The sequence below is a fragment of the Cupressus sempervirens genome, chromosome 3 (genome assembly GCF_028749045.1).
Source record: "Cupressus sempervirens isolate cs-2001-9-10 chromosome 3, ASM2874904v1, whole genome shotgun sequence".
NCBI lineage: Eukaryota > Viridiplantae > Streptophyta > Pinopsida > Cupressales > Cupressaceae > Cupressus > Cupressus sempervirens.
Genome location: NC_143120.1, coordinates 1,089,582,361 through 1,089,605,968, shown reverse-complemented (window position 1 = coordinate 1,089,605,968; position 23,608 = coordinate 1,089,582,361).

Below are 23,608 nucleotides of genomic sequence, written 5' to 3'. Positions count from 1 at the left end.
CTCCTTAAGCCTTCATCCATCCTTGCATCTAAGCCCTCCATCCCTCTACCCCTTAGCCTATAAATTGAATCCCATCCCAAGCCATTTCATCAACAATATTTGAGCTAAAGTTACCATGCTATTTTGAGAACCAAAGCCATCAACCATACCCTTATAATGCCAAATTGAGAGCTCACAAAGCTACCAATTTGCCATTACCCATCTCCATTGAAGCAGCTTTTGAGCATCTTGAGCATACATCCACAACAAAAGGACACATCTACAGAATCAAGAAAGCATGGAGTGTTTTCTCTTGTGAGGTTTGCACTTCTTATTTTCTTTCTTAGTCTAAGCATATTTGTGAATTTAGTTTTTGGTTTGTGAATGTTTACTTCATTTGTTAATGTTCTTTGCATACTGATTCTGGTTCTACATTTTGGCACGCCCGGTGGGACCCCACTATGGGTCATTTAATCATCTATTTTCATCTATATGTCATTTTTCTAACCATCTAATGTTTGCTGTTGTTTGAGTGTGTTGTGAGGGTGTTTTGCTTGTTTTTGCAGGTTAAAGAACGCACTTAGGAAGAAGAAAAAAAAAAAAAATCGCATTTTCAGCTTTTTTTGGCGCAGTTTTGGCGTCTGCAACCTGTTCTGTCTGCGAAAATCGACTTCTGCAAAAATCCGCGTCTACAAAAATTGACATCTGCGAAAATCTGCGTCTGCGCAAATCGACATCTGCGAAAATTCGCGTCTGCGAAAATCGACGTCTGCAAAAATCTGCGTCTGCGAAAATCGACATCTCTGTTTTGTCCTCTTTGTATTTTGGCGCCTTTGTAGTTCAGTGTCTTTGTATTTTGGCAGACGGTGTTCTCTGCTTGCTTATGTTCCGTAGGATTTAGACCATTTTAAGCATTTTTACGCGTAGAAAAAACAACAAAAAAAGTTAAAAAAAAATTTCCCATAGTTAAGCTCTCATTTTTGAAAATTTTGGCTAACTAACTAAATTGCTTTTTTTTGTCTCATTGCAAGTTGGAGCACATATGGAACCACTAACCATGTTTCTTGCAGGGTTTCATGTTGCTAAAAAATGAACTTGAATGTTTAACCATTTGTCTTTGAATGCATGTTGCTAAAAAAAAAATGAACTTGAATGGTTAAACACATTTTTCATTGAATGAATGTTGCTCAAAAACACACTCTTGAATTTCATGGATTAAAATCAACTTTCGTTGGAATGCATGCTTAAAACAAAAAAATCCAATCTTGAATGCCAAGGATCAATTAACCATTACAAATCTCTTTTTTAAAGTTGGATTTTTTGACATTTAAGAAACTTTGTTAAGTTAAAATACAAATTTACAAAAATCAATTTGAGTAGTTCCTTGGACTCACCTCTTTTCTAATCACCCATCAAATATTAACCATTGGTTGCAATCTCAGTGCCATTTATGGGGATGGGTCTACTTGAAAAAGGTGTTAAATGTTCCACAATCTAACTCACTCACTTGGTCTTTGAACGTTTGCTTTAACTTTATCAAAATTCTTAAATGGTCAAAACTCTAGATTAAATCGATCACACTTCAAGTTTGGGCACTAAAATTGAACAACAACTGACGTGGAGAGCCTCCGGGCGCGCGCTTGAAATTGAATCCCACACACTTTTGTTTTGGGCTTAAAACAAACTCACACTCAATCTTGAATGCCTTAAAGAAAATTAATCGATACTTGACGTGGAGGGCCTCCGGGCGCGCGAGTTTGCTTTTGTTGACCCTAACTCTTCTTATTGTGTGCATTCTTCGATCGATTTACTTTTGTTGGCGCTTCAAGTTGGAATTGAACATTGTCTCTTAAACATGAGTGCTTGCAAAGTCTAGATTAGCACACATAAGAGTCAGTTGGTAAAAGAACAAGCGTGTTTTTTAGCCCAAGGTCATCCGAGTCTTCTCTCCCCTTGTTGTCTTTCGAGGCCATCTTGGGTGCATAAGATTAGGATCCAAAACCTTGTTTCTTTTTTAGGAGGCCTGCTTGGGGATTTCATCACCCCTTGGACGACCTCAACTCCAGCGTTCCGGCGGAGTATAAGAATCGGGAGGTGAATCGAAAGACACCTCTCTTGGGATCAAGATTTTGTCATTCGGGCTAAGCCTCAAGGAACTTTATACCCTTGAGAAGTGAAAGAGGAGAAGTGGGTTACCGCTCCTCTCGGCTGTGTGACATCCTTTTGGTCTCATCTACGGATTTGGGCCTCACGTACCTTGCGTATATCGAGGACTCCCTAGCTAAACCAATTGTCTGCCTTACAGAAAACCATCTAGGATGTTAATGTGTTTGGAGTGACTGATCAAAACATTTGTAGAACATACACACTCCTTGGTACAAGTACCACATTCTGAGAACCACAAACTTCTATCTGGGTGTTCCTATCTATTGCTTGTTTTTATTTTACTTGTTGAATGAATGTTTGCCAAACTTGGTCAATCCTAGCTTAGGGCACACTTAGCGTAGTCACTGCCTATTTTGGAAGTTGAACAAGTTGAAGCAAAACAACTGAGATTTTTCCCAAAGCCAAGCAGATTCAAGAATTTATGTCGGAACAACCCAAACCCAAACAGAAGTTTCACAAGGTCAAACTCAAGCCATCTCTAGCATACCAAGAACTTTCAGCCAAGAGAAAAGCAATAACACCAAGCCCACGAATTTCCAAACTCCACAAAGCAGAGGACAAAGCTACCGACGAAGCACTTCAAGAGGCCTGGTTAGAGTGCACCATCAAATTTAGCCAACATCCAGGAGTTAATCCTGCTTATGCCTTACCAACTAGGCATGATTTCTATGATTAGACACCCTTGTTTCTCCACATCTTCTTGGATAAGCTTCACTCTAGAGTCATCTTTGTAGAAAAGCCAGCCATCTTAGGTTATCCCCTTAAGCATTATTAGCTCATCCATCTCATTTAGAATCATACCATCTAGCTAGTAATCGAAAATCTGCACATCTAAGCTTTCAAAATTGTTGTCACCTTGCTAAAAGTTTGCCATTCCTAAAATCTTCCAAATCCACCAATCTCACCAAGGTTATCCCTTTGACAGAGCTTTGTCTAGGGTAATCTAGCTTTGTCACTTGTTATCCCTCATCACCTTGAGCTAAAGGTTGGGATTTGCAAGTGGTCAATCTCGTGTTCTTCCTAAAGGATCATCAGTCTATCCTTAAGTTGACACAATCACCACCAAGCTTGCACATAGGAAAGCAAACCTTTTGTACTTTGACAACATATCTTTGAAGTTAGAATCCCCAACCCAATCCTCCTTAGGTTTTGTCATATAGCTTTGCCTCAACCTAGGAAATCATTTGCATAGAAAAGCCTTCCCCCTTTTTGCATCCATCAGCATTATTGCATCTCATCCGTAGGAGCATTTTTCATGCCACCCGTCACTCGCTTAGCCAAGAAGAAAGAAACAATGGAGCCCTATCATTTGGATCGAACAACCTCACCCCCCTTGAGCACTCAGCCATCCTTCAACCTAGAGCCAGCTATACCATCACCTACTGACATTGAAGCTTTCATGAACCAACCAGGAAATGCAGTATTGGTAAACGCCATTATAGACAAAAACAAAGAGACAATCATGGCTAATTTTCGAAGGGATAATGTAGGAACCTTTGACTTTGGAAGACCCCCTCCATTATCAGATCCATCTCACCCATTGTTTGGGTAGCTGCCACCACCCATAGGCTCTTATGATCCAAATTATCCTCAATTTATTCCAAAAGAAGAGCCTCCAGCCAATCCATATGACCCAACAGACCCAAACATACCATCATCCACCCAAGTTGAAATCTCCATGCCGCAAGCCAACCCAGCCACCACCACTCCATCCTTGGTTCATACCTCTCCGCTCCAAACCCCCTTTACCCAAAACACCTCACCATTCACCCCCTTCACTATTGTTGCTGCTCCCCAACCTAGCCTTCCCAATCCACCCATCTCCCAAATCAGTGCTAGCATCTTTGGCCAACCTCACCAATATGCAACAGGGATGCCACCCATGGGGCCAAGTAATCAACCTTTCATCGCCCCCAACTTGTTCACCACAGCCCAAAGCACAATCCCATCATTTCCATTAGGTCTTGGGAGCTCAATACCACCAGCCACAAATCCACAAGCTACTACCTTCACTCCACAAAGCTATCAAAACCCACAAGCTACTGCCAATCTTCTACCAAGCTCCCGAGTGACCCTAGCTCCCACCACCACTCTACCAAGCTTCCAAATCCAGCCACAAAGCTATCAAACCCCATCAGTTCCATTCCCAAGTTTTCAATTCCCACCACCTCCACCACCAACTAATCCATTACCTCCAATTACCAACTAATTTTCAATGCCACTTCTAGGAGGTAATCCACCACCCCAACCAACCACCAATTATTTGCAGATGCCATCCCAAATGGGGGCACAACCCACATATATTGGTCAAACCCCACAAGCCCTCCGATCCTTTCCCCAAGCCTCACAACCATATTATACCTTACCTCCACAAAGCAATCCATTTACCCCACAACCATCTTATGTTCCTCAATCCCAACCTCAAATCCCATATCAACAGCAAGCCTCGCAGCACATGCAGCAATATGCGCCACCTCCCCCTCAACAACCCGTCATCCACCATGCAGCTGCCCAAACAATGTACAATCCCTATCAGAAAATCCCTCATAACCATCCATATTCAATGGCCCCATCCAGCACATACCTACCTCAAGGCATTCCTACATTGGGGGCACCCCAACCATCACCTATCAATTCAGAGTGGGAGCAAATGAAGACAGCTCTGAAAGCCATCCAAGAAGGGAATGATCCAAAGACATTCAAGTTTGAGAATGTGTGTCCTTACCCATTTGACAGAGCCATTACCACGACACCATTTCCCAAACACTTTGAGGTACCTAAATTTGACAAATTCAGAGGAAAAGGAGACCCTGTCACACATATCAAAGAATTTTACATGCATTGCCAGGACGTGGCATACAATGATGTCTTCCTCTTGCGCCTTTTCCCCAAAAGCTTGGCTGGACCAGCTCTTGAATGGTTTTATAGAATCCCCTATGGCACAATTAAGAACTTTGCTGAATTATCTGAGGCATTTGTAGCCCAATATGCCCATCTTGTTGAAACAGAGCTATCAATAGTTGATCTTGTCCACACCAAGCAAAAAGGTGGAGAAAGCCTTGCCGAATACCTGCAAAGATGGCAAACCCTTACCACCCGCATATCCTGCACCTTGCCAGAACGCCATGTGGTGAAAATGTTTATTGATAATGCACATCCCAGCTTGGCTCACCACATGACCATGAACTGTTTGCAGACCTATAAGGATATCAAAGAGAAAGGAATGATCCTTGAGCAAGGACTCATCAAAGATGGTGTGGTAAAGATTTACAAAGAGGCCAACCAAAATCAATCACATTCCAATGACAAGTCTAGGTATTGGAACAAAAACAAGCATGTTGCAACAGATGGGGTTACTGACACCAGACATGTGAATATCATTGGTCCTTCTCGAAACCAGTCTAACCCACCATATCAAACAAACAACCAACAAGCTACCAATTACCAACAACGAAATAACCAAAGCTATCAAAACCACAATACAAGACCCAACTTTCAAGGGTCTAACAACCAAGCTAATGCCATCAATGTAGCTGCAGGGCAAAAGCCCAAATTCCAACCTGCACCTAGAAACTATACACCCCTTGGTGAGCCATTGGATGTTATCTTTGAGAAATTGGCTAAGGAAAACCTTATCAAATTTCCTCCTACCCAGCAAATTGATCCAAGCCAATCCAAAGCTGCATGGTACAAGGACAATGAGTATTGCAAGTTCCATAGGGTAAATGGTCACACCACCCTCAGATGCATGAAACTGAAAGACTATGTGCAAGACCTCATTGATCAGAAGGAAATCACTGTTGGTGCCCAAAACTCTCCCAATGCAGGCTTACAAATTTATCAAAATGCTTTTCCTCCACACAACAACCAAAATCTTGGAAAAGTACCTATCCAAAACAACACCAACAACCGCTAGCCAAACCAACAGCATGGGAAGAACAATGACCACACTTCATCCTATATAGACTATGGTAGCCTTATAGGTTGTATATCTGAGAAAGAGCCTTTAGTCAATGTTATCAATATCCGAGGACCAGACAATGAGTGTGCGGTCACCACTCGAAGAGCGCGATTTAACATCGCAGGCCCACCAGTTTCATCAACACCATCAGCTCTATCAAAAAGCCGGTACAATATCTTGGAACACCTTGGGAACATGCCAGCCCAAATATCCATTTTAGACCTTCTCCGCACTAGTCCTGTGTACAAAGACATCCTTGACAGTGCTCTCATAGAATCCCGTGTCCCTTCTGATATCAATGCTACTGATTTTCGTAATCTTGTTGGACACCTTTCATCCTCATGTGCCCTATCTTTCAAACCCACCGACATACCCGCAGTTGAGCCAGATCACACCCTTCCACTTCGCATAGCCATCATGGTATCCAATTTTGCCGTGAAAAGAGTAATGATAGATAATGGATTAGCCTTGAACATTTGCACCCTAAAATTCATAAAACAAGCTGGGTATAATGAGGCAGATATGATCAGTGAGGTTATCACCATCAAAGCTTATGACAACTTGGAAAGGACCACAGAAGGGACTATTTTGCTACCAATCAAGGTTGGGCCAGTCATTCAAGAGACAGTTTGCCATGTTGTTGATCTAAACCTACCATTTAACATCCTCCTCGGTCGCCCATGGATTCATGCTATGAAGGCCGTTCCATCCACCTACCATTAGTGCATCAAATTTCCGCATCAAGGCACTGAGGTAACCATCCATGTCGATCCAGAACCCTTTGCTTACTGCAATGTAGTTGAAGCTTCATATACAAACCATTGCCCTGGAATAGACATCGGTACAGCCATCGCCAGCTCATCCCACACTTGTAATGACGCAAAAACCATCCTTGCCTCTACCCTATCTACTATAAAGATCAACAACAAAGGATGTGGAGAATATAGTCTATCAGATGCATTTGCTGTCGGAGCAATCCCACTTGATCCACATACCCATGGACGGCCAACATATCACAAAGCTAAGGAGATTCCACCTCCTCGATACAAACAGTTTGGCCCAACCACCTTTGTGTCCTCAAAAACCCCTCTTCATGAGGAGCTCACTCCAGATATCAACAATTGGCTACATAAGGATGCACCTCCAAGAAATCAAGCACGCCTTGATCACTTCAGCCAAAAGTATCCCCAACAACATAAGCTTGTCACTAAAAAATGGAACTATCAAGGAGGTGGACTAGGACCAGAAGAAAGGGGCATGCAATGTCCCATCGAAGCACATGATTGGGAAATAAAGTCAAGTCTTGGCTTTGGCATACCCACAACTGGGGGCACCAACGAGAATGGTCACGCTTTTTCGAACATCCACCGCCACCTTGTTGAAATCGAAGGCATTCCTGAGGAAGTTGAAAAGAGAGCCTACGACGATATCCCAGACCAAATCTTCCTAGGAGACTCTGTTCTCCGAGAACTATCCATCCATCTCATTGACCTACCACTTGCTCATCCACAACTCATAGATTGGGACCAACCAAGTGTCATACATATTGATGAGTTCGCATCAGAGGAAGTGCTTCTAAGATTCATGGGAGCTGAAACTCCTCATAAGAAGACAAAGCCAAATTCTGCCTACATCTACAAGCTAGATCCCAAGGGGTATTTTGGAGAAAATCCCCAACCTAGTTTAGATACACCCAAAACTGGAAATAAGGTAAATCTGGGACTAGCTAAGGCAGCAAAGAGAACCCCTCAGCAAGAAAATCCAGAGCCAGGATTTAGTATTGCCTCCTCAAGATAATCGACCAGAGGTGTCTTCTATTCTAATAGAGGATACTAGAGAAGTCAACATTGGTTCTTCAGAGATCCCTAGAATTGTTCACATTGCTGCATCCCTATCACAAGACCAAGCTGACCTCCTCTTTGAGGTTTTACGAGAGAACATTGGTCGATTTGCATGGTCATATCAGGACATGCCAGGACTTGATCCAAAGCTTGTAGTTCATCATCTTGCAGTCGATCCAAAGATCAAGCCTGTCAGACAAAAGCTTAGAAAAATGCACCCCAAGGTGGCATTACTAGTCAAAGCTGAACTAGAAAGAATGTTAGCTGCTAAGGTTATCCGGCCTATTGACTACTCAGAATGGATCTCCAACATGGTCCCTGTCACTAAGCCTTCCGGTGACATCAGAATCTGTACTGATTTTAGAGATCTTAACAAGGCTTTTCCAAAGGATGATTTTCCCTTGCCCAACATAGATATGATTGTAGATCTTACAGCTGGACATGAAATCCTGTCCCTTATGGATGGATTTTCAGGGTATAATCAGATCAAGATTGCAGAAGAGGATCAGCATAAGACAACATTCACTACCCCCTGGGGAACCTTTTGCTACACCATGATGCCTTTTGGCCTAAAGAATGCTGGGGCTACCTATCAAAGAGCTATGACAACCATTTTCCATGATCTTATCCATAGCATTTTGGAAGATTATGTGGACGATATCCTGGTCAAATCTCACACCTTCATGGATCATCTTGCTGACCTGGAAAAAGTCTTTGATAGGTTGGCCCAATATTATCTCATGCTAAATCCCAAGAAGTGTGTCTTTGGGGTCACATCTGGCAAGCTTCTAGGCTTCATAGTTTCTAAACGGGGTATAGAGATCGACCCCAAAAAGGTCAAGGCTATCTTAAACATGCCTCCTCCCCAGACACTGCGACAGCTTCGCTCTCTTCAGGGAAAACTTCAATCTGTCCGGCGCTTCATCTCCCAACTTGCAGATAAGTGTACACCATTTTCACACTTGCTAAAGAAGAATGAGAACTTCAAGTGCGATCTTTTATGTCAACGCAGCTTCGATCAGCTCAAGCAGTATCTCACCAATCCCCCTATCTTGGTTCCACCAGTTCCTGGTCGTCCCTTGATCTTGTATATATCAGCAACACCTACTGCTCTAGGGGCACTTCTAGCACAACATGATGATTATAGCAGAGAGAGAGCCATCTACTATATCAGTAGAACCCTAGTTGGTTATGAAATCAATTACACTCCTATGGAAAAATCTTGTTTGGCAGTTGTTTTCTCAACTCAAAAGCTTCGCCACTACATGCTAAGTCATACCATCCAACTAGTCTCCAAGATTGACCCTCTCAAGTATATGCTCTCCAGAACAGCACTTACAGGCCGTTTGGCCAAATGGGTTATGCTACTAAGTGAGTTTGACATCCAGTATGTGGACAGAAAGGCAATCAAAGGGCAAGCTATAGTAGATCACCTAGCTGATGCACCTCTAGTAGATGCATATCCTTTGCTCACAGAATTTCCAGATGAGCATATCTGCCTAATTGAAGAACAGCCCTCATGGAAGCTTTATTTTGATGGCTCATACACCTCTCATGGTTCAGGGGTAGGAATATTATTAGTTACACCTCAAGGAGATTACATTCCAAAAGCCTTCAAGCTACAATTCCCTAGCACCAACAATATAGCAGAATATGAAGCTCTTGTAGCAAGATTAAAGATAGCTGCAGAATGTAATATCACCGAGTTACAAGTCTTTGGTGATTCCCAACTCATCATCAAACAAGTCTTAAATGAATATCAAACCAAAGATGAAAAGCTATTACCCTACAAAGAGCTAGTTGATCAGCTGACCCAGCATTTTACAAAGCTTCAGTTTACACAAGTGCCTCGAATGCAGAACAAGGCAGCAGATGCCATGGCCACTATCAGCTCGCTCTTGGAAATTCCCCAAGAAGCTACACAGTATGAGTTTTTAGTTGAGCAGCTCCTCACACCTGCCTATGCGAATGAGGATTCAAACCGTGTTTGTATCTTGGTTGGTCCCCAATCCCCTTGGTACCATGAAATTCACGCTTACCTTAACGATGGTATCATATCCCCTCACCTCACACGTACCCAACGCCAGAACCTCATCTGAAAATCATCCCGCTATGTTATCATAGCCAATACCCTATATCGTCGGGGTTATCACGATACTCTCTCTCGATGTTTAGATGAAAATGAGGCCGTGATGGCATTAAAAGAAGTACATTCTGGACTTTGCGGTGCCCACACGAGTGGTATTGTCCTAGCACGACAAATCCTTAGAGTAGGCTACTATTGGCCTACCATTGAAGAAGACTCTTGTGACTTTGTCAAAAAGTGTCTCCCATGTCAGCAGCATGCAAATCTTGTGCACGCTCCAGCACAGGATCTACAGCCTATTGCACCACCTTGGCCTTTCGCTTGTTGGGGCCTTGATCTAGTTGGAACTATCACCCCTCTCTAATCTGATGGACATAAATGGATAATAACAGCTACAGACTATTTCACTAAGTGGGTGGAAGCAGTCCCCCTAGTCTCAGCTACAGGAGTTCAAGTCTCCAAGTTCATCTTGTACCACATTGTTTGCCGCTTCGGCATCCCATCCACCATCTTCACTGACCACGGAGGTAACTTTGAAAATCTCAACATGGAAGAATTATGCACTTCCCTCCGCATCCATCACCGCTTTTCTAGCCCATATTTCCCACAAGGTAACGGCCAGGCAGAGGCAACTAATAAAACCCTCCTCAAAATCCTAAAGAAAGTTGTCAATGATTCCGGCCGTGATTGGCACCTTCAAATAAACCCAGCTCTATGGGCCTATCGAACTTCCTTCCGTACATCCACAGGCACAACTCCATACTCCCTAGTCTATGGTGCCGAAGCGGTATTACCTATAGAAGTTGAACTTCCCTCACTACGCATATCTTTGCGAGGGAAAATCTCAGATGAAGAATACAGAGTAGCTCGACTCACCCAGCTAGATCTCTTAGACGAGAAGAGACAACAAGCCTATGACCATCTCACAGTCTATCAAACTCGTCTCAAAAGGAATTTCAACAAGAAGGTGCTCCCACGACACTTTCAGCCAGGTGACATGGTCCTCAAAGAAAATATGAAAGTCCAAGCAGATCGAGAAAAGAAAGGCAAGTTTGAACCTACATGGCTTGGTCCCTATGTGGTTACTGCCTCCTTTGGCTCCGGAGCCTATCAATTATCTACACCAGAAGGAGAACTCTTGAATGATCCCACTAACATCATTCATCTCAAGAAGTTCTATGCTTGAAGATCCTTGGTATACCCAGCTTTTGAAAAAATACAAAAAAAAAAAATAGTAAAGAGAAATAAGCGTCCAATGGTGAAAACTTGGCAATTCAAGCGCCTTGGATAGGTACCTTGGTGAAAACCTGGTAATTCAGGCACCCTGTGTGCTAAAGACTAATCCATTATCTATCACTATCTTATCCCTCATCCATCCACCCACCATCCCATAAAACACCTGCTTGTTCCCTTGGTGTTCCAATCAAATATCCAAAATCTGATGGAGCTTGTCAATACCTCCTGTACAACTTGTAAATCTTGTACCAAAGCTTGTATTATACCTTGTAAATCTTGTACCATACCTTGTATATATTCGAATCTTGTCCAAAGCTTGTACCATATTCCAGCTTGTAAATAATCTTGTATCCTAGCCTGTATCCTATCACATGCACACACAGAATCTCATTTTCCTTAAGCTTTTCATAAACCATCTACCTATCCACCTATCAACTATTATAGACATCCCATCCTTCACAAAAAATTCCATCTCACAAAAAAACCAAAACATGAACAAACTTGTACATTTGTAACATATCTTGGTTTGTCAGCTTATACATCCTCTTTAGCTTAGTATCATTGTATCTATCCGGCTTTCATGTTAGTTCATCCTTGGTCAACATCTTGCACACATCACACACCTTGGTTAGATATTCCAATGCATCCTTTAGCTAGATCTCCTATCACCAAAGTGTTATCCTTCTTAGTTTAGCTTGCCAGACACATCACTCATCCAGATCCATCAGCTTAGGTGCTCTCTGATAGATTTTTGCAGGATATAGTTTTCCTCATGTCTGATCTTGGTCCGTTAGTACCTCGTCCTACCCATCTCGTTGGCAAACAGTTCTCTTTTGGATTTTCACTTTCTTTTGATTTGGGATCTTCCCTTTTGGGTCTTGAAATATCTTTTCCAAGCAATCTCCTTGTTCCCTCCTCAAGGTTGCCATGATCTTCCATATCATGGTATGCTGCGAATGGGGCAATTAGAGCGTAAGGTCTTGATCAGGTCTTTTGCTTGTTTTCTTTTTCTGCTTGTGGGTTACCTAGTGTCATTTCCACGCTGCTTCCTCTGGGATTCATGTGTGATACTGGGGCAATCCTTGTGTGTTTGTTTTGAGTCAGTTCGTCAGTCCTCTGGACGGTTGGTGAAAAGGCCTTGATGTTCTTGGTAACCTTGGCAATTAACCAACAGTCCTTTAACAAATCTAGTGCTCAACTACATGGTGGTACTTCTCTTTGAAGTATCCCCCCGCTCAAAAAGCTTCAATGGATTCCTTTTATAGCGCTCCGCTCCTCCATCTCCCCCCCCAATCCTGGAAAGTCTTAAGCTTGCTTTACTATTGTGCCTCTGATTTCCCTTTATCATTCTCCCGTAGTGAGAGTTTGAGCTAATTCAGCCCCTTCTCTTTGCCAACCTGCATCTCAGCTCATCTCAATTTCTTGTACTTTTCAAGAAGTCATCGAGCCTCATTTCTCTCCCCGCCGCCTTCTTGAGGGGGCATCATCTAAGTCTAGTCTCTCCTCTTCTTATCCGAGATTGGGGCAACCTTGTTGCTAAAACATCTTCTTCGTGTCGTCTTCATTCGAACTTCTTTGAAATAGTGTTGTCTCAACACTATGTCAAAGAGGGGCAAAATGTAGACACCTAAATTTGATTACACTATTTTAGTAATCCTATTTAGTTATCTAAAAAGGCATTATTAATTAAATTTCTATTTAATTAATCCTTTTTCATCCCCTAGTTGATTAATTTATTTAATCATCCATAGTCCTAATTGATAAATCAAATAATCTATTATTTATCAATTAAATCCTATTCTTCTATCTAATTCCAAAAATCCCCATTTATTAAATAAATCTATTTGATAAATGAAATCCTCAAATTCAAAAACCCCTAACCTATTTCTAATCCTCCATTTAGCCTAATCCACCCCATCCACCCATACTAACCAAGCTTAGCCACTAACTCACCCACCCTCATTAATGCCATCCACTTGCACATCTCTAACATCCCTAATCTAATCCTAAACCCAAGCCTAATCCAGCCCCTAATGTTGTCACATTCCTTAAACAAGTTTAAGACTTTCCTAATCCAAACCAAAGTCTCCCCTCAAAAAAACCCAACCACTAAGTCATGAGTGCTCTTACAAAACATAAAGACTCTTACAAGCCCACTCATGGCTCTTACACCCATCTTCCACACTCTTCCCTCTTCCACACTCATTCCTCTTACATCCCTCTTACATACTCAACCCCACTCATCATGCCCTTAACCAACCCTTAACCTTACCCTCTCACACTCATCCTCCTTATGACAAGTGTCACCTTCCCATTGGTGCTAAACAAGCACAATCCATGTGCTCCCCTTTGAGTGCATCTTAGCCCTCCTTAAGCCTTCATCCATCCTTGCATCTAAGCCCTCCATCCCTCTACCCCTTAGCCTATAAATTGAATCCCATCCCAAGCCATTTCATCAACAATCTTTGAGCTAAAGTTACCATGCTATTTTGAGAACCAAAGCCATCAACCATACCCTTATAATGCCAAATTGAGAGCTCACAAAGCTACCAATTTGCCATTACCCATCTCCATTGAAGCAGCTTTTGAGCATCTTGAGCATACATCCACAACAAAAGGACACATCTACAGAATCAAGAAAGCATGGAGTGTTTTCTCTTGTGAGGTTTGCACTTCTTATTTTCTTTCTTAGTCTAAGCATATTTGTGAATTTAGTTTTTGGTTTGTGAATGTTTACTTCATTTGTTAATGTTCTTTGCATACTGATTCTGGTTCTACACTCACAACCTTCTCTGCTTCTAATATGATGATAGCCACTCTTCCAATCAATCTTCGTAAAATATTTTGCTCCACTCAAATAATCCATTATGTCATCCATCCTTCGTCATAGGAAACCTATATTTCACTATGATCTTGTTAATAGCTCTGGAAGCAGTACACGTTCTCCATTTCTTTTAGGTGCTAATACAATAGGTACATCACATGGACTCAAGATTTTTCTAATCAAACCTTTTTGCAACAACTCATGCACTTGTTTGTTAAGTTCTTCATTCTCTGTAGGTGTCAATCTATATAGTGTTTTATTCAGAAAACTAGCTATAGGAATCAAATCCATAAAATAACTTATAATTCTTATTGGAGGTAAACCATCACATATATCTTCTGCAACAATATCCTATTATTCATTTAGCAAATTTTCAATCTCTACTAGTACACGGCTTCTACTAGTACACGGCTTCTACTAGTTTCTATTGCTCGATCACTATTGTTTTTTATTACTCATTTGTTGCTAGCACAACTCGGCTTCCTAGGAATTATAGAAAAACATACTTGATTATTTTTCATTTCCTTTTCAAATTATTTCTTGTTAACAATGAAAATTCTCATAGTAGTACAATTAACCTCATCTAGACTTTCAATCAAAAGTAGCAATATTTTCTTTTTCCCATTCACCCAAAGGGTATATTGATTCAATCTTCCATCATCTATAGAATATCTATGATATTGCCAAGGTCTAATCAACATAATATGACAACAATCCATAGGCATAATATCAAAAAATTTCATCAAAATAATATAAAATCTTGAACTTCACAATACATTGCTCACTCACCAATATCTTATGCTCATCCTTGATCCATGAAACATGATAGGGTTTAGGATGCTTTGGCCTCTACAACTACAACTTTGTAACCAACTCTTTTGATGCCAAATTTGTATTACTTCCACTATCAATGATTACCTTGCAACATTTCCCTATCAGCTTACATCTGGTTTTGAGAAGATGTCTCCTTAGGAAAGGTTCCTCATCACTTCCCTTAATAGATAAGGTTCTTCTTACCATCAAATTTTCACTAGCCTCAGGTCCACTTGGTGAACCCTTGGTGTCTCCTTGAATCACAAAATTTATGTTCCCTTTCACACTTTCATAGGATCTATGCTCGAAGGATTTGTGCCCTTATTTACCACATCTAATAAAAATTAACATGATAGCCAAATCTAGAATAATAATTATCTCTTCCTTGATAAGAACCAGTACCTCCTCGGTAGGAATCACCACCTTTCAACTCACTCTTTCCTTTATCATCATTCTTCCATTCAGATTTTCTCTTATCTTGCATAGAACTATCACATCTGCCACCTTCTCCATAAGATCTACCTCTACCTCTCTAGAATCTACCAACTCTACCTTTTTTTCTTTGTTCATGCTTCTTTGTCAAGATCTCCTCATCTTTTAAGGCATATTGGTATACTTCCTCTATACTTTCCAATTTCACAAAACTTATCTCATCTTGAATTCCAAATCTCAATCCATTTAGATAGCTTGCTATTTTCTCAACATCATCATCATCCACGTGTGTAGATTTGATGTCCAATCTATAGAATTCCTTAGTATACTCATTTACAATCATATCTCTTTGTCTTAAATTTTACATTTTTGTCGACAAGCTAACTTGGTAATTAGTGGGAAGCAATTTGTTCTTTACCTTGTTCACCATTTTCACCCAAGTTCTAATCTTGTCCTTTCCTCTCCTTTCCCTATCAATTTGCAAATGCTCCCACCATAGTGAGGCATGTCCTTTCAACCTAGTAACTACAATATTCACCATCCTATTATCAAGTGTGTTTCCATACTCAAAGAACACTTCCATTTCAAAGATCCTATCCAACATAGCATTGGTGTCCAATTTCCCATCATAAGGAACAACTTCTATAGTAGGCTTTGAATTTTCCCTAGGCAATACTCTCAACAACCTTTCTCTATCTTGATCTTCTTCAGGTTCTAGAATAGGGTTTGGTGCTACTAATTCATTATTACTTACATCATCAAGATTTTTTCCCCTCCTCTAGGTTGTCTTTACAGCATCTAATCTTGTTGCAATTTGTCTCAATGTATCCAATATCACATTATTAACATTTCCTCTACCTTGAACCATTTTCAAATTAGGTTCCTACTATTGGAATTATAGATGGAGTAACTGAGAGGGGGAGTGAATCAATTACCACAAAAAGAACAAATCCACAGATCCTTTAGATGTCTTAAATAACTAATTATTGCTATCACTTGGTAGCCACATAGAAAAAATTTGTAACTCGGTAGATGAACTGTGTACTAAGTTATTAATGATCTTTAAGCATTCACAATTATTAACATGCATGCAAAAGTAAATAATATGAACACAAGAGACACCAGATTTAATATGGAAACCCAATATGGGAAAAAACACCAAGTAACTAGCTACCAATTTTCACTCTTCTAAAGTGAGTCCTATTAGGAGCCAACTCTATTAGAGGATACAAAACACACTGTTAGGTGTGACCTGGTTAGAGGATTTAATCACCCTACTAGGAGAGGCCTTGCTAGAGGACTTTAGAAAAATTCAGTAGAATTGTCCACCTTGTTAGAGGATTTACAAAATGGCCACTAAACCAACTCTGTTAAGAGATTTAGAATTCACTACTACAATTGTGAGAAAGTAACAATGAGTAACCTTAATGAGATGCAACTAAACTTTGTTGATACAGATCTCTATTTTACTTCAATAGATCCTTACTAATCAAATACAACTGTACTGCTCCTCAAGGATATCTGATCCTTCTTCAAAATTTTCTCACACTTCCTTTTCACAATAATTCACTTGAATACTGATTCATTACAATTAGAATCCACAACTTGGCCTTTTATTTATACATTACAAATTGTTAAGTGGGCTCATTTACAAGTTACATTTACCAATAAACAATACATTAGTCAGCTACAATCATTACATGAAACAAATAAACTTTATTTCCTAAAACAATGAAATCCTACATTGGCTGACCCTTCTTAGTAAACATTGCTCCATAAATGATTTCTAGTGTTAACCAAGTGAAGCTCAATAAACATTGCGAACTCCACAAAATCCTTTAGAGACCAAGTGAACTTGGTAAACACTAACTTTCCTTTGCTAACCTTGTGAGCTCGGTAGAAACTTTCCTTCACTGACCTTGTGATCTCAGCTAACACTAACTTCTATTTGATAACTAATATGAAATTTTTGTAACATCAAAGACAACACATAATTGAACAATTGTATCCAACACCTACAAGATTGTAACCCTATACAAGTTATAGGTCAAATCCTTAGATCTACTACCCCACAACCAAATTCACTTAGGGATATACATAATCCAATCTCCATAAGGATGAACCTCATCTCTGATATCACATCTCTGATGTAGGGGGTGATGAACAACTAGGGCCTAACCCAGCTATTCAAACTACCTACATAGAGTCAACACAGTGGAAATAATAGAAAATACAAACAACTCAGGAGATAGAGGAGGTAAAATCCTTTATTGATAAATTCATCCAAAGATCCATTACATGCCTAATTGTAAGGCCTTATGGGTTACAGACACATATATCAACTCAATTACAATCTTCGATGATCAAACTTCACATTCTACTTTTTCTTTCTCATATTAAATTTTAGGCTAAGCCATATGTAAGCTTGCAATAGATATCTAACACTAAATTAAACAACTCGACAAATTAAGACTCCATAAAATACCGATACTTGGCATCTAAATGAACTTGGCAGCCATATGAGCTTGGCATCCAAATGAACTTGGAAACCACATGAACACGACATCCAAATGATGACTTTGCAACCAAAGAACACTTAGCAACAAAATAAACTTGGTAATAACTATGAACTTAGAATTAACCAGGAAGCTCGACATCCACTAAAAACTCGGCAACAATGGAGAATTCAGAAATGCAAGATATTGCAACTTAGTAGAAACCAAGAAAACTGAAAACATGCAGGATAATAGTGAAACCCAAGATGCTCCTACATTACAGAAATAGTTATTTATAATCAAGTCTTTTTTAAAGAGGTATATGAATTTTCTCAAAGGTTTAATGTTGAATGTGGTAATGGTGGATATGTTGATATATTATATGTTGAAGACATAAATAATTATGGTACAAAGGTTTATATAGAAGAAATAGAATTTTGGATTTTAAAGGATCAGAAGATATTGAGTAGAATATGGATTAAGAAAAAAGAGGAAAGAATTGAGAGATGAGCACTGCTAGGGTTTGTATAGCCACTGTCTCAATCCTTGCTGGTTTCCACTAGTTTTTATACTACATTTACTGTGAGATTATTTTCATTTATATTGAGTTTAGCCTTCTCTAGCCTAGTAGTTGATGCTGGAGTTGGAATTGCTACTATTACTAAAGATAATGGCTTTGCCAACCAAACGCCCATGCAAGTTTGTTCCCAAAGTGTTTCATGAGGTAATTCCTCTCCTGATATTATTTGGAATACCAAGTAGTTTGATAGTGCATGCCATGGCTAGAACAAAAGAACCCTCATTGGGTATTGTGTGGGTTGTACTCATTTTGAAAGCATGCTATGGGAATGGATTCCAAGGTTTGGACACCTCAGGCTGTTTGCCTTGGAGGAATTCAATGCGTTACCAAAGGTTTTTTTTCTTTTTCTTTTTGGCAATGCAAGCCAAGATTAACATGTTTTTTTGCGAGGCCTCTAGACTATCGTGTCCTCCCTACTAATTTTCAGCACTAGTCGAAAGATTTCACTATTTTTGATGATAAAAAAATTGAAGGTACCCATTTGGGTGGAGTTCCCTAGGCTTCCCATTCCTTGCTAGTCTTTTTTACCTGCTATTGTGCAAACTATTGGCAAGGTTGTTTTCCTTGAACCAAACAAGTTTTTTAACACTCATCCCCAACATAGGGTTTGTGTTGAGTTTGACCTTTCTAGGGACCTCAAAGATACAATACAAATAGAGATAGGTGGTACCACCTTTACTTAGAAGGTGCATTACCTTAACCTTCTGAATACCTACTACCGGTGCCATTCAGCTGAGCATAATATTAGGGATTGTCCCTTGTTGGACTGCAATCATCCCTCTTCTTTAGAAACTAAGCCTACTCTAACCACCAAGAAAGATGAATGGATTATGATGGTGAAAAAAGGTAAGGGTTTAGCTATAGCTAAGGTGAGATTTGTTCTTGTAGGTCATGATAAAGCTAGTTCAAGCCAAATACCCATTGAATCCCCAATTCTATTGCTCCCTTTCCCTCCTATTTCAAACCCTCGAGGCTAGGTGATAGTGGGTGTTCATACCTTGGACTTGCATCCTCTTTGGACTTGGGCACCACAAGTAGCATCGATGATTACCCAGGAAAAACTATGCTTGTCTCATAGCCCAAATGGCTGCATTGAGTTTATTGACAATGGGGAGAAGCTTCAAAGGATTATTTCTATTGATGACCCCTCTTTTGAGAAACCCTCTTTTTTGCACAATAGTTTCTCCTCTCTTGGGGATGAGGATGACATGCAAGCTAGGTTACCATGAATTACATGTCATGGAATGTGCAAGGGCTAGCACACCTCCCTAGAAAATATTTTATGCGTGATACTAAATGTTGGTTTGATCTTGATGTGCTTTGCCTCTAGGAAGTTAAAGTGGTTGAATTTCTTCTTACCTTAGCCTGTCGTGTTGGATAGTCTCATTTATGCTTCTCAACATGAAGCTCATCAAGGTGGTATTGTTACTCTTCTTTCACCTCATTTACTTTCCTCTATTGTTTTGCATGGTTTTGATCCTATGCACAAGATAGTTTTAATTTTAGTATGTTTTCAGAATCATTATTTTAGTATTGTTAACATTTATGCTCCCAATGATGTTTTTGAACATTCACACTTGTCACATTGGTTGGAAAATCATTTGCCACCTGTGACGTGGGTTTTCTAGTGGGGACTTAAATATGGTTGAGTTGGCCTCTACCAAGGAAGGTATTTTTCCCTTTAGGTGGGCAGCTGGTGAACAAGAGCCCTAATTTTACATGCAGAATAAATTAGGACTTTTTGATCCTAATGTTTCTCAACATTGCCTTGATGGGATTTAGCACACTTGGTCCAATTTTTGAGTTGGATCTAATAGAGCTTTTAAAAGACTTGACAGGGCCATGATTTTAGCATAGTCCTTTTTTTCCTTTTCTCTAAAGTATGCCTTTCCTGTCATTCCTCTACCTAGTGTGATGTTGTCAGACCATTCTCCCATCCTCTTTTCCATCTCCTGGTAGACAACTCAGCCTCACCTACAAAAAACCCAAATTTACCTCAACACTTCTCTTCTATCCCATCCACCAACTGTTTCTCACATCCTACGTGTCTAGAATCTTGGGCTAGACCCTATAATCACCTTGGTTGGATTAGATGGTGGAATGATGCTATCCTTTTTACTGTGAGATTTCCTCACATTTATGATAGATAACTTGCTATGTACCACATGAAATCTTCTGAAGCCACTACTCTTGATCTATGTACGGTTTCTAAGGCTCTTTCCATGAATCCATTTGATACAGATCTCTAGGTTTAGCTTGCCAACCTTTAGCACTAGAAGCAAATTGTAGATAATTATGCTACTAGGGGAGCTCAAATCAAAGCCCATCTCCATTGGTTGGAGGTCAGAGATCAAGCTTCCAAGGAATTTTTTAGGCTTTGAGGGCTTGTCATTTTGCTATGACCATCAAGTGCATTTGCAAAGATCAATAGGTTTTCACTAGCCTGCCTAATATTCTCTAAGCTTTTGTGCATCACTATGAGTAGGTTTTTATAGCTCAAAGGTTCTCTATTGTGCATGATGAAGCACTACAAGCCTACCACTTTGTTACTTCCAATAGATTTTCTCTTGAGCAATATGCCTTTTGTAAAAAAAATCTTACTCTTGTAGACTTAAAGGAAGTTATCTTATCCATGGTTGATGACAAAGCCCCTAGATGTGATGGATTCCCTTGTGAGTTCTACAAGATGTTTTGGGATGACATTGGCCCTGATTTGCTTCAGACTTATCTTGAAGCTTAGAATTATAATTCATTAGGCAACATCATCAACAAAGGAAATATTAAATTCATATCTAAAGTTGGAGATCCTAAAGAAATTTGCAATTGGAGGCCCATCACTTTGTTGAATGTCTCCTACAAGATCATTGCCAAAGCCCTCTCTCTTAAAATTTGACATTTGCTCCCTCATATTTTTCAACTTGAACAAACTAGCTTCATCAAGTCTCACTATATCTTGGACAAGATCATTGATATCTAGGAAGGAATGGAATGGGCCAGGTAGTCTAAATAGTAGACCCTTTTCCTGAAGATTGATTTTTCTGAAACATATGACTATATTGAATGGCCCTTTATTCTTTCTATGCTTTGATCTCTGGTTTTTTGCCCAAAATTTTTTTAATTAGTGCAAATTTTAGTTGGGGATGCCTCTGCTTGCATCACCATTAATGGTCATCAATCTAAATCTTTTGGGCTCTTTAGATCTATTCACCAAGGTTGTCCTCTTGCACCTTCTCTCTATGTTTTGGTAGACAAGGGATTTGACCTCACTTGTTGGCCAATGCCATCTCTCAAGGTCTAGTGCATGGTATTTATTTACCATGGATGATTCTTTCATCACTTTGATTGAGGATGAGAAGAATATTGCTAATGTGTTGCAGTTTTTAAATACTTTTTGTCTTGCTTCAGGGGTTTCTATCCAATGGCACAAAACCCATTGCTACAGATAATATTTTCTACCAGGCTCTCTTTGGTTGTAGCATTATGGATAGAAATGGGTTCAACATGGTGAAATTTTTAAATTTCTAGGCATTCCCTTTTCTTTTCAAGCATTTCATGTGGAGTTGTGGAATGGTGTGCTTGCTCAAACTAAGAAGAAGCTGGAATATTGGATCACTAAGCCCCTTTCACTTGTGGGAAAGTTTCAAATATGCTCCAAATTGCTTGTTACTATTCATGTACACTATTCGTCTTGCTGGGCTCCCTCCAAACCCTCGTACCTTAAGCTTTAATGTCTTCTCAGGGACTTTCTCTAAGCCTTTGATGTTGTGCATCATGGTTTTCACAGAGTGGGTTGGGATTTCTATTTTTTACCAAAGGATTATGGTGATCTTGGCTTGCTATCCACCCACAAGTAGGGGATAGCCATCTATGCCAAATGGGTTATATGGCCTCTCACTAGAGATGAGGCCTTAAAACTTTTATTATGTCACCATATTTCTTTAGCTTTCTAGTTAACCATCCAGCTCGAAAGGGGATTGGTTTTCAAACCCTTCTTGTGATTCCAAAGCCTATTCAAATTCAAGGGACTTTTTTTGCTAAGAGTATTTGGAAATATTGGGAAGCCATTACTCCTTGGCTTCACTAGGCCAATAATGGATTTGGAGATGAGCTCTAGATGAATCAATAAAACCTTTGGTGGTTGCTCTTGTTTCTTATTCAAGGGGTGCCTTTAGCCAAGATTCAAGGATCCAGTGCATTGTGTTTATTTTACAAGGGCATCAAAACACCAAAAGATTTATTCTCCAGGGTTACAATGAGCCTTTGCTCATGGAAGGATTTGTAGGTGCAATTTAGGCTTATCTGTCTAGATCAACAGATAATTAATTTTCTATTTTCTGCAGTTCCTCACAATTTTTTATACAAACTTGGAATTTAATAATCCCACCTGTGGTGCAAATATTGGAAGTGGTACCCTACCACTCCAATGGCTAGCTACAAGCCTAGGTTGGGGTATCAGTGGCTAGTACCCCATCTTCTTATGGTTGATATCCTTAATTAGTATTCTTCTCATAAGACTTGGAGTCTTAGATTTGCCATTGTCTGGCATGCTATTACTAAGCCAAATATTACTCACTTTTCTTGGTGTCTCCTCTTCTAGGGCTTGCCTCTGGGTCCTCAACTTTAGCATCTAGGAGTTCCTAATCCTCCTTGCCCTTTTTATGGCCAATAAGAAAACTTCTACATATTCTTTTGTTTTGCAAAAGAGCTTAGAATTATTGGCTCTAGATTTTTAATTTCTTTAGGCCTTTTTATCCAGAGGCCTTCACTTGGCAGATGGTGCTTCTTTGTGATGCTTCCAGACTCTCTTTTATATATGCCCAGATTTGGCATGCTTTTAGAATGGAGTTATTGTTCACAATCTGGAAGGATCACAATGCTATTTTATTCTCTCACATCTTTCTTGATATTTATGTTGCAATGTACTCTAAAGCATGTATATGTAATAATGTCATGATGTATATTCAAGTACAGACTAAAAAAGTCATGTTGGAAGTGGCTCACTTGTAGGATCTACTTGCTCTCTAGGGAAGCACCCCTTGTATAGTTGCCCAAGTTCCTTTGGATGCTTTATCTAGTGACCGTACTCCTCCTCATAGTCACCGCAGAGGCCAGATCGGTTTTTCTCATCACTTGCAAACCCGCAAGTTGCAACCTCATCACCACTCTCCTAGTGGATGCTTTCATGGACATCATTG